The 12,582-nt window shown below is 44.5% G+C and overlaps 1 long non-coding RNA gene across 9 annotated transcripts; it reads right to left on the reverse strand.

The window, feature by feature from the left end:
- Positions 1–2,749: 2,749 nt before the first annotated feature.
- On the reverse strand, positions 2,750–6,017 carry LOC125548398. Of its 9 annotated transcripts, none has more exons than XR_007301083.1 (5): positions 5,379–6,015; positions 4,988–5,289; positions 3,712–4,881; positions 3,166–3,262; positions 2,750–3,055 (listed from the first exon to the last, which is right to left on the reverse strand). It is a non-coding gene; the product is annotated as an uncharacterized LOC125548398 (long non-coding RNA). The 9 variants fall into 9 exon arrangements; XR_007301085.1 differs by having other exon boundaries at positions 3,770–4,881; positions 5,379–6,014; XR_007301077.1 differs by having other exon boundaries at positions 3,166–4,881; positions 5,379–6,017.
- Positions 6,018–12,582: the final 6,565 nt, after the last annotated feature.

The raw sequence follows: 12,582 nt of genomic DNA on the forward strand, positions 1-12,582 counted from the left end.
ATGCTCGCAAGGACGTCCCGCGGGATGCACGCGGTGACACCAGGGCTTGCATCGCCTGCCATCGCCTGGTTCTGGATAGATTCGCTCAGAGCCATAGCAGCTGCATCAAAACGCAACGAGTGCCTGGCCGATTCATGATTTGATATACTCAGAATACAGATCGCCTCTGCGGGCGAGAAGACCGTCTCCGGATGCAATACCAGGTTTTGCGAAGTTATGTCTCGGCCGTCAGATCAAAAGCGGCGCAGTGATTCGTGCAAAACCGATCGGCAGACGCGTACGAGTTAACAGGCTAGCGTCGCGTGGCCCGTTATCATCACTAGATGACCCGTTGCGCCCATGGCGCAAAGGTCGAGAGCAAGCCACTATTGGAAGAGTGGTGTGTCAAAATATATAGACATAGAAAGAAACATGTGAAAATAAGTACGGATCGATGATAGATAAATGGTTGTTGATGATACATGTTTTCTAAGAAGCTTACTAACGATCATTTACAATGTTATGAGCAAGGCATGTAGATAGACTGCTGATGATACTGTGACACATGTAGAAATGAACTCTTGTGAGAAATTAATTACAAACTTGACTTAATAAGGAGAGAATGAGCAGAAATTGATAACCACTTGATCAATGTATTCAGAGTACATAGCATTTGAAAACCAAAATTTCACTTCATGTTAGCATACCTTTATGTGGGACTGGTCATGTTTGATAGTTATTCAGTAACAATGCAAAATAGGTGGTCGGCCACAAGGATCCAACCTTCCCTCACAAATCACCAAGGTCACATGGGATAAAATTTTGCTCAAGAGCTCTTTCAGCAAGTTGGCCGCTTCAATGAAACACATAGAAATAAAAGGTTGGCTGGCAACACCGCTACTTCAAAAAGTTAAATTCAACCCAAACAGCCATCAAAACTGAAACATGCACTTCATCCATTCATTTAAAACACCAGCCGATAGGAAAAGCTAGCTTCTAAAGGTTAGGAAGAACAACTCCATCTATAGGTAAGACAATAAAATGATAGACAAGTTCTTTATCTGTGAACCAGTTGCACTCAACTTGCTAATAATCCGACCAAAATTAAGATACAAAATTTTCTAGTTCGCAAGTATTCCACCTCTATAGCAGCTAAATGCAAAACCTTTTATGAATGCCAATCAAGTCATGTAAATCTTATAAACTTTCTCAAGATTCTTCTCATGTGTATTATAACAAAATTTATAGTGGTCAAATATACTTATAGAGGAGAAACTAAAAAAGAAAGCATAAGTTATCTCTCAGCTTCATGAAGGAAAAGGAGGCCCTCTACATGCCACATGCTATTGACCTACCATCCATAGGCATCCCTTGATCTAAAAGGATAATTCTATTATGTGGAAATATTCATCTAAATATCACCAGAAAGTCCATGGGAATAATCCTAATAATAACCCCATTTGCAAAAAATGTTTTTCTGTTACTACCATTATTGCTTAATTAGTACAATCCTGATAACACGAAAATAGTTGCAACTATACACAAGGCCGAAAAGATTATGAATTGTTTTCTTGCGCCAATGCTGAAAATGCAAGACCTTATCTAAGAATAATAGACATGGTTACATATGCAACTCTTCAACTCTCCGAACAAGGTTAAGATGATCCATACTGTGACAATTCAGTTTAGGGAAGGGAATTTTTCTACTCACTACACATAAATTATACTTACTTCCTGTAAGAGAAGCGACTACAATATTGCAAAAGCGTCTAAATTATATTATAGCATAACTCATGGCCCTATAAGGAAATGGATAAAAGTTTTCCCAGAGTTACCTAGCTAGCGAACTTAACATGCACATATGGGGTATAATATTTTAGAGTGAATAAAAGTAGCTTAATTGCTAAGTAATAAACATGGGAAACGACTTCTGAAAGAATAAAAGGAGGATTTATGAGTCTACTACTTAATCAATTGAAATGTGAGAAGACCATAATAAATGCTCCCTACATTCCTGAAAAGAAGGAATAAACAAATATATATGCAACATAATCACAAAATACAAAATACACAAATGTATATGGAGCTTAAAAAAACCAAGGTTTGCATTTATCCCGATAACTCTGTTGCCAAACTAAGCAACCAGTAAAGCGGGCCTTTTGAGAATTACCATATCGAAAGTAAGGGTTGTCTACCAATAAAAAGATCACCAGCAATCATCATGCATTGCACTTTTCAGCTAAGCACGTGGATTTGGAAGGCACGAAAATGCAACTCTCTGGACCCGTATGCAAATAAACATTAAATGATTAAGCAAGAGATGGAAACAACATTTTTAGCAGGAGATCATACAATGTACGAAACTCTCGAACATAAGACTGCATCTAGCCTTGCTACTTGCTCTCATTATGAAAGGTAAAACATGGAAATGTATATCTTTTTCAGTAAAAATAAAGGCAAGGGAAAATATATAGGTAGCCATTTTTATTTTCGAGAAAGGAAGCATAAGAAAAATCTTAATTCAGCGACTTATAATATATAAAGCACAAATCTTGTCATTCGAAACAGCAAAGAGTGCCACATCAACATGACTTTCAATACAAAAGAAAATAACAAAGCAAGAACAACTCCGGCATGGAAAATACACATCCAAGCAGAAACATAAATTCAGAAATAGAACAACTCTTATGCATTTGCTCAGTGTAGGCAAAAAATGGCCGAGTTAGAATAGATCAGCCTTAAATGAATATGCTGACCCCAAGCACAGAACTGAAATCAACCCATGGACATTTAATTAAACAGGAGAGTAGCAATCTATTTTAGCAACCTATATGCTACATCATTTGCTGTCTAGCTATCTTTTTCCCTGGCGTTTTGCCTCTCACTCTTCATCTCCCTCTTAATTCCATTCTTCCTTGCATATAACCAATCGTAGCACATGCAAGCAAGGAACAGAACAAATTCAGAAATTGACAGACTTCAAATGCATTGGCTCAGGCTAGACCACACATGCTAACCAATCAAAGCACATCCAGCTAGAAGTTTAGCACACGATGCACCAGATAGAACAGATAAACTGTACATAGACACCCCAAACACATAAATGAAACAGACAAACTTAAGCGCAGTCAATCATTATACATCACAGGAGCAAAAGAAAATAGAACCGGAAGAGGAATCACAAACCTTTGCACTGAGAAGCTTGAGCCAACAAGACAGTGCAAGAGCGACAAGATTTGCAGCACAAACATAAAGACTTTAGGAAGAAGTACATATAGATGAACTGAAATGTAGAACAAAAGGAAATCAGAAAACTGAAAAGGAATCAGAGATTTATGAAAGATAAAAGAAAAAGCAAGCATGTTTAAAAACAATAAGCAAGTGGTGTATAGGTCTGACTGTATTTTTTAACCTACATATTTATTTAACTATCACTTGCTGCATATATTTCTTTTAATGCACTAACTCGAGAGAGTCTTGTAGTTTACTGGGAATTAGCAAAAGCTAAGAAAACAGGCCATACTATACAAGCACGGGCACAAACCAATGGCCTACAAGCACCTAATCAACCAGGAAGAAGACGGTGTATGCATAGGACTAAACCAGCAGGACAATCATAAAGAAAGTTGTTTTCCTGACGAGATCTGAAGAAAAATCCCATACATAGTACAACAAGTATGGTAGATGAACCAAAAAAACAAATAGACAGGGAAGCTGGTCGCACAAACGCACGGGTTCATAGGCTGCTCATCAAGCACTAATCAACCAAGCGAATCAGAACATATCCAACCTTGTTGGTTAACGACACAGACGTCCCACGAACCAACAAAGAACCTACACGGCAAGGAAACATGAATCACAGAATGGTTGAGCTCACAGATATTTTATCAAACATGAGAAAATAAACAGAGGATGAAGTCGGCAAGAACGAGTTCATGTAGTAGGCCAAAAGCATCTTTTTGTGCTAACTGTAGAAAAAAGATTCTTATGAAGATATTGTAGTGGTGGGTGTTTTCACTTTTCAGTAAATAGAATGCATGCAATAATCATGACACCACTAAATACAGTAATCTGTAATGCGTGAATCTAACGACCTGAAATAATAATGACAGAAGAAAAGACAACATTCCACTACTGATATCAACCAATGACTAGAATGAGCAGGTTTAGGTTACACTAAAATGCAGACATTTCTTACTAACAAAAGAATGATCCAACAGATAAAAAGAGTAATTCCAAAAAAGTAAGGCAAGTTTGAGGCTAGACATTCATATTGGTGGAACCAGAGCCCAGCTCACTGAGCACCATCTTGTAAATTGTGTCGACCCATTTCCTCATAACTGAAGTCCGAAGAAGTGCCAGCCAATCCTAAATCACTCCCAAAATCATAACTTGGGGAAAAGTAGCAACAGACCATTCATTGAACCGTGTTATAGGGATGTATGGTTACATGAAACCATCCAGTCATGGTCCTATGTGCTCATCTACATACAACCTAAGAAAAAACAGAGGGAACAGAAAGACTTCAGGAAGATGTACATATAGATGAACTAAAATGCATCGGGTCATCCCAAAACACATGAAAGCACATACAAGTAGAAATGCAGCAAAAGACGCCCAATGTAGAATAAGTGGGCTCTTCCTAGACCACATATCAAATAACCACCACATGACACCCAAGTAAAAATCCAGGGGATGCCGAAGGCATAATAAACAAACTCTAACCGATCTAGCAAGTCCAGGCATGACACAGGAATCAGCCGCTGCAATCAAACGTATATGCAAGATTTAGGAAAAAATGATGTCATTGCTTCTGACTCGGAACTGAACCAAGAAAGGCACCCGAACACCATGCCAGAATCCGGAGGGAAGCATGGCCTAGCTGCGAACCGGGCTGACCACCTAGAGTCATGGTAACACACCAAGATGTAAATAAGAGCACATCCTCGTTTGATATGCAGGCAAAGATCACACATCCGGTGTTTATATGTAAACAAAGATCACGTACACAGCGAGGTTGCGCAAACCAACGAATCAGCTCACATCACTTTGAGTAGACAAAAGCTCAGAAGAGAGGCTGTCCAACCTTGATGGCTCACGACATGGAGGACCCAAGAACCAACAGAGAAGGTAAACCCGCCTGCAACAAGAAGGAAAAGAGAGAACAAACAGCATACCAGCTCATAGAAGTTTCATCAAACAGGCCAGGAGCATCGTAACTGAAGAACACCTCACCTTGGTATGATAACAATGAGTAGCAGAATGGAAGGAACAATACCAAATCAAACAAATGAGAGCAGCCCCGGTGATCTGAAAGAAAGAGAAGAAAAGGAAAGTGAAGAATCAAATCGCACATGTAGCAAAAACAGGAAAGCTGGGTCAGTTTCGTGAAAAAGGACCTGCGCCGGAAGGGGAGAGGGAGGCAAACTCGGGGTGAGAAGGACGGCGCCGAGCGCACTAACAACGTCCCCTGGCCGGCGGCACCGCCTCACAAGGTCCAGCCCGCTCCTTCACCCTCTCTCGGGACTCCTCCCTCTTCCCTGCAGCTCGAGCCAAGCGCGACGGGCTGGCTTCTTCTTGCCCTCGTCGCTTGCCTGCCTCCCTGCTCTTTCACCCCACGAACGACCTCGTCTAGCTGCTGCCGATCTAGAACCAGGTGAAGCGCGACGACCTCAGGCAGGATTTGGAGAGCATGGAGGAAGAAGGCGATGTAGAGGGGAAAGAGAAGGGTAGCCAGTGGTGAGGCGGCGACCGACCGGCGGCACCTCCTGGCTCGCTCCCTCCTCGATCTATCCTCTGCAATGGCTGCTCGCTCCATCGATCTCTCATCCTCGTCGTCATCGATCCGCTCCTCCCCTACCGCTGAACTCCGACGCGGGGCAGAACGGGGGCTTCTTGGGGCCAAGAAGGAGTCCGGCCGAGTGGCTCTGATGAGATGGGGAGAGCGGGGGGAAGGCGGCGGCTGCACAGGGAAGCGTGGGGAGTGGAAAGAGGGGAAGCAGGGACGTGGGGCTCGAGGAGAGCGACGATTGGTTGATAGGGTTTCACCGACCCAGCCCACGTCGCCCACGGCCACCACGGTTAAACGTTTTCTCACGTAAGACACACGCGACGCAGAGACGGGACGCTGCCTGCAAAGTTGGGCCCGCAAGAAAGGAGGCCCATCCGTCATCCAGCTAAGCACGAAAGAACAATGTACAGATAGATAAATGGTGGGATGTTTGACAGCGCTGTAAAATCCAGCCAGCGAGGCAGAACGTGCGAGCCGGATCGCTCGCATGCCGCGGACGCGCTGGAATGCCGGGTTGCGTAGTGTGATTTATATGTTCAATAATACGTTTCCTTTTCCGTTTTGGTTTCCGCATCAAAGCGGACACCACTGTTTTGGTTGGTGCTCTTCTTATCTTGGACGATCGTGTAAAATGTATTACCATTTATCTCGTATCCTTTGAAAGTCATTATATTCGAAGATGGTAACTGGGACAGCAAGTATAGGTCATCTTCAATAAAGGTGTCATGCATGGTACGTGCTTGCAACCAGCTGGCGAAACTCCTGGTTTGTTCACGTGTAATCCAGTCATCAGACCGCTCCGGGTGTTTGGAGCGTAGCAAATTCTTGTGTTCATCCATATACGGAGCCACCAAGGCGGAATTCTGTAGAACTGTGTAGTGTGCTTCAGTGAGAGAATGTCCGTTCATACATATTATTTGTCCCCCTCCTAGCGTGCCTTTTCCATCCAGTCTGCCCTTATGCCGCGATTCAGGAACACCAATCGGCTTAAGGTCAGGAATAAAGTCAATACAAAACTCAATGACCTCCTCATTTTGACGGCCCTTGGAGATGCTTCCTTCTGGCCTAGCACGGTTATGAACATATTTCTTTAAGACTCCCATGAACCTCTCAAAAGGGAACATATTGTGTAGAAATACAGGACCCAAAACGTTAATCTCTTCGCATAGGTGAACTAGGACGTGCGTCATGATGTTGAAGAAGGATGGTGGGAACACCAACTCGAAACTGACAAGACATTGCACCAAATCATTCTGTAACCTTGGTATGATTTTTGGATCGATTACCTTCTGAGAGATTGCATTGAGAAATGCACATAGCTTCACAATGGCTAATCGAACGTTTTCCGGTAGAAGCCCCCTCAATGCAACCGGAAGCAGTTGCGTCATAATCACGTGGCAGTCATGAGACTTTAGGTTCTGGAACTTTTTCTCTGCCATGTTTATTATTCCCTTTATATTCGATGAGAAGCCAGACGGTACCTTAATACTGAGCAGGCATTCAAAGAAGATTTTCTTCTCTTCTTTGGTAAGAGCGTAGCTTGCATGACCCTGATGTATGCCGTCTTTTCCGTGCATACGTTGCTGGTCCTCCCGTGCCTCAGGTGTATCTTTTGTCTTCCCATACACGCCCAAGAAGCCAAGCAGGGTCACACAAAGATTCTTCGTCACGTGCATCACGTCGATTGCGGAGAGGACCTCGAGGTCTTTCCAATAGGGCAGGTCCCAAAATATAGATTTCTTCTTCCACATGGGTGCGCGTCCGTCAGCGTCATTCAGAACAGGTTGTCCACCAGGACCCTTTCCAAAGACCACCTTCAAATCCTTGACCATATCATGTACATCAGCACCAGTACGGTGGCGAGGCTTCGTCCGGTGATCTGCCTCACCTTTGAAATGCTTGCCTTTCTTTCTTACAGGATGCCTGCTCGGAAGAAATCGATGATGTCCCAGGTACACATTCTTATTAGCCAAATATATACTGTCAGTACCGTCCAAACAGTGTGTGCATGCGCGGTATCCCTTGTTTGTCTGTCCTGAAAGGTTACTGAGAGCAGGCCAATCATTGATGGTCACGAACAGCAACGCCTTTAGGTCAAATTCTTCCCCCATGTGCTCATCCCACGCACGTACACCTGTTCCATTCCACAGTTGTAAGAGTTCTTCAACTAATGGCTTTAGGTACACATCAATGTCGTTGCCGGGTTGCTTAGGACCTTGGATGAGCACTGGCATCATAATGAACTTCCGCTTCATGCACAACCAAGGAGGAAGGTTATACAAACATAGAGTCACAGGCCAGGTGCTATGGTTGTTGCTCTGCTCCCCAAAAGGATTAATGCCATCTGCGCTTAGACCAAACCATACGCTCCTTGCGTCATCTGCAAACTCCTTCCCGTACTTTCTTTCGATTTTTCTCCACTGCGACCCGTCAGCAGGTACTCTCAACTTTCCGTCTTTCTTACGGTCTTCTCTGTGCCATCGCATCGCCTTGGCATGCTCTTTGTTTTGGAACAAACGTTTCAACCGTGGTATTATAGGAGCATACCACATCACCTTGGCAGGAATCTTCTTCCTGGGGCGCCGGCCCTCGACATCACCAGGGTCATCGCGGCAGATCTTATAGCGCAATGCACCACATACCGGGCAAGCGTTCAAATCCTCGTACTCACCGCGGTAGAGGATGCAATCATTAGGGCATGCATGTATCTTCTGCACCTCTAACCCTAGAGGGCAGACAACCTTCTTTGCTTCGTACGTACTCTCGGGCAATTCGTTGTCCTTTGGAAGCATATCCTTTATCATTACCAGCAACTTTCCAAATCCCTTGTCAGATACACCATTCTCTGCCTTCCATTGCAGCAATTCCAGTGTGGTGCCCAGCTTTTTCTTGTCACCTACGCAATTCGGGTACAACAATTTTTTGTGATCCTCTAACATGCGTTGCAACTTCTTCTTCTCCAAATCACTTGCGCAGTTTCTCTTTGCATCGGCAATGGCTCGACCTAGATCATCAACGGGCTCATCTGATGCCTCTTCTTCAGCTTCTTCCCGCATTGCCGGCTCAGCTTCTTCCCGCATTACCGGCTCAGCTTCTTCCCCCATTGTTGTATCATCGTATTCAGGGAACCCATGGCCAGGATAGCTGTCGTCGTCCTCTTCTTCTTCATTGTCTTCCATCATAACCCCTCTTTCTCCGTGCTTGGTCCAAACATTATAATGGGGCATGAAACCGGTCTTAAACAGGTGGACGTGAATGGTTCTTGACGTAGAGTAATTGTGACCATTCTTACAGCGAGCACATGGACAAGGCATAAAACCATCCGCCCGCTTGTTTGCCTCAGCCGCAAGCAGAAAAGTACGCATGCCCTCAACGAACTGGGGAGAGCATCGGTCATCGTACATCCATTGCCGGCTCATCTTCATTACACAACACCGAATAGACCAAATTAATACAACTTCATACATAAAGTTCATACAACACTTAAATGCAACAAACAAATAACTCTCTAGCTAAAGCATTTAAATGCAACAACAAATACGATCAAGATCGCAACTAAGGTAACAATGGATCCAACAGCATAATGATACCAAGCCTCACTATCGATGGCATATTTTCTAATCTTTCTAATCTTCAAGCACATTTTCTCCATCTTGATCTTGTGATCATCGACGACATCGGCAACATGCAACTCCAATTCCATCTTCTCCCCCTCAATTCTTTTCAATTTTTCTTTCAAGTACTCGTTTTCTCTTTCAACTAAATTTAACCTCTCGGCAATAGGGTCGGTTGGAATTTCTGGTTCAGATACCTCCTAGAAAAAAATTTCTATGTCAACTTGATGGGCATAATTTGTCATAAACACGAAATGCAACTAGTTTTAAAAGAGAATATACATACCACATCCGAATCATAACAAGGACTAGGGCTGACGGGGACGGATATCAAAACCATGGCACTATATGTATAACAAACAACGTATGGGTAAGATAATTATACGAGTAACTATATATCCAAATCACACAAACATCAATTTTTATATAAAATTTCATGAACAAGAGGCTCACCACAAGGTGGTGCCGGTGACGGGACGATGCGGGCGATCGACGGTGGCTACGATGGAGATTTAGAAGCCACTAAGTAAACCACACCTACATATGCAAACTAAGTGTTATTTTTGACCTCAAATTGCATATAAATCAAATACTAGCACATATATATATATATATCCTCCCAAATTACTAAACTCACAAATTAATCACTATATAAACCAATGCAAGAGCTAATCTAGCAATGAGAGATGAAAGGACAAAGTTGCTAACCTTTGTGATCATTTGAATGGATGAGGGCCTTCAAATCTTGACAAATTTTGGGCAAATTTTGTGATGAACTCGAGAGGAAGAAGGGAAGAACAGAGGAGAGGGCCGGAGAGGGGAAAGGGGGAAGAACAGAGTGCTGGTGGACGAAGGGTTTATATAGGACGACCTTTAGTACCGGTTCGTGGCACGAACCGGTACTAAAGGTGCTGGAGGGGCCCCACTCTGACAACATCCTGCCACCACTCTCATTAGTACCGGTTCGTGGCATGAATCGGTGCTAAAGGTTCGCCACGAACCGGTACTAATGAAAGCGGCCCGGCTATCCGTTGGAACCGGCACTAATGTATACATTAGTGCCGGCTCAAATACAAACCGGCACTAATGTGCTTCACGTTTGACCATTTTTCTACTAGTGTAGACACCATTACAGGAGTACATTTCTTGGGGAGCCATACTTTTGATTCTTATAATGCTATGATAGATTTGTTGTCGGGGAACGTAGCAGAAATTCAAAATTTTCTACGCATCACCAAGATCAATCTATGGAGTAATCTAGCAACGAGGGAAGGAGAGTGCATCTACATACCATTGTAGATCGCTAAGCGGAAGCGTTCAAGTGAATGGGTTGATGGAGTTGTACTCGTCGTGATCCAAATCACCGATGATCCTAGTGCCGAACGGACGACACCTCCGTGTTCAACACACGTACAGCCCGGTGACGTCTCCTACGCCTTGATCTAGCAAGGGGAGAAGGAGAGGTTGGGGAAGACTCCATCCAGCAGTAGCATGATGGCGTGGTGGTGGTGGAGGAGCGCGGGACTCCAGCAGGGCTTCGCCAAGCACTACGAGAGACGAGGAGGGAGAGGGGTAGGGCTGCGCCAACAGGGAGAGCAAATCACATGTGTTGGGCAGCCCCAAACCTCAAGTATATATAGGGGGAGGGGAGGGGCTGCGCCCCCACCTAGGGTTCCCTCCCTAGGGGTGGCGGCAGCCCCCAGATCCCATCTGGGTGGCGGCCACAAGGGGGAGAGGGGGAGGCGCACCTGGGGTGGGCCTTAGGGCCCATCTGCCCTAGGGTTTGCCCCCTTCCCCTCTTGGAGGCGCCTTGGGCCTTGGTGGGAGGCGCCCTAGCCCACCTAGGGGCTGGTCCCTTCCCACTATTGGCCCATGTAGGCCTCCGGGGCTGGTGGCCCCACCTGGTGGACCCCTCGGACCCCTCCGGTGGTCCCGGTACACTACCGGTGATGCCCGGAACACTTCCGGTGGCCAAAACCATACTTCCTATATATCAATCTTTACCTCCGGACCATTCCGGAACTCCTCATGACGTCCGAGATCTCATCCGGGACTCCGAACAACATTCGGTAACCGCGTACATACTTTCCCTATAACCCTAGCATCATCGAACCTTAAGTGTGTAGACCCTACGGGTTCGGAAGTCACGCGGACATGGCCGAGACAACTCTCCAGTCAATAACCAACAGCGGGATCTGGATACCCATGTTGGCTCCCACATGCTCCACGATGATCTCATCGGATGAACCACGATGTCAAGGACTTAATCAATCCCGTATACAATTCCCTTTGTCTAGCGGTACGATACTTGCCTGAGATTCGATCGTCGGTATCCCAATACCTTGTTCAATCTCGTTACCGACAAGTCTCTTTACTCGTTCCGTAACACATCATCCCATGATCAACTCCTTGATCACATTGTGCACATTATGATGATGTCCTACCGAGTGGGCCCAGAGATACCTCTCCATTTACACGGAGTGACAAATCCCAGTCTCGATTCGTGCCAACCCAACATACACTTTCAGAGATACCTGTAGTGTACCTTTATAGCCACCTAGTTACGTTGTGACATTTGGCACACCCAAAGCACTCCTACGGTATCCGGGAGTTGCACAATCTCATGGTCTAAGGAAATGATACTTGACATTAGAAAAGCTTTAGCATACGAACTACATGATCTTGTGCTAGGCTTAGGATTGGGTCTTGTCCATCATATCATTCTCCTAATGATGTGATCCCGTTATCAACGACATCCAATGTCCATGGTCAGGAAACCGTAACCATCTATTGATCAACGAGCTAGTCAACTAGAGGCTTACTAGGGACATGGTGTTGTCTATGTATCCACACATGTATCTGAGTTTCCTATCAATACAATTCTAGCATGGATAATAAACGATTATCATGAACAAGGAAATATAATAATAACCAATTTATTATTGCCTCTAGGGCATATTTCCAACAGTCTCCCACTTGCACTAGAGTCAATAATCCAGTTCACATCGATATGTGATTAACACTCAAGGTCACATCCCCATGTGACTAACACCCAAAGAGTTCTGGGTTTGATCATGTTATGCTTGTGAGAGAGGTTTCAGTCAACGGGTCTGCAACATTTAGATCCGTATGTACTTCGCAATTTTCTATGCCATCTTGTAGATGCAACTACTACGCTACATTTGGAGCCATTCCAAA

The sequence above is a fragment of the Triticum urartu genome, chromosome 1 (assembly GCF_003073215.2).
Source record: "Triticum urartu cultivar G1812 chromosome 1, Tu2.1, whole genome shotgun sequence".
NCBI classification, from domain to species: Eukaryota; Viridiplantae; Streptophyta; class Magnoliopsida; order Poales; family Poaceae; genus Triticum; species Triticum urartu.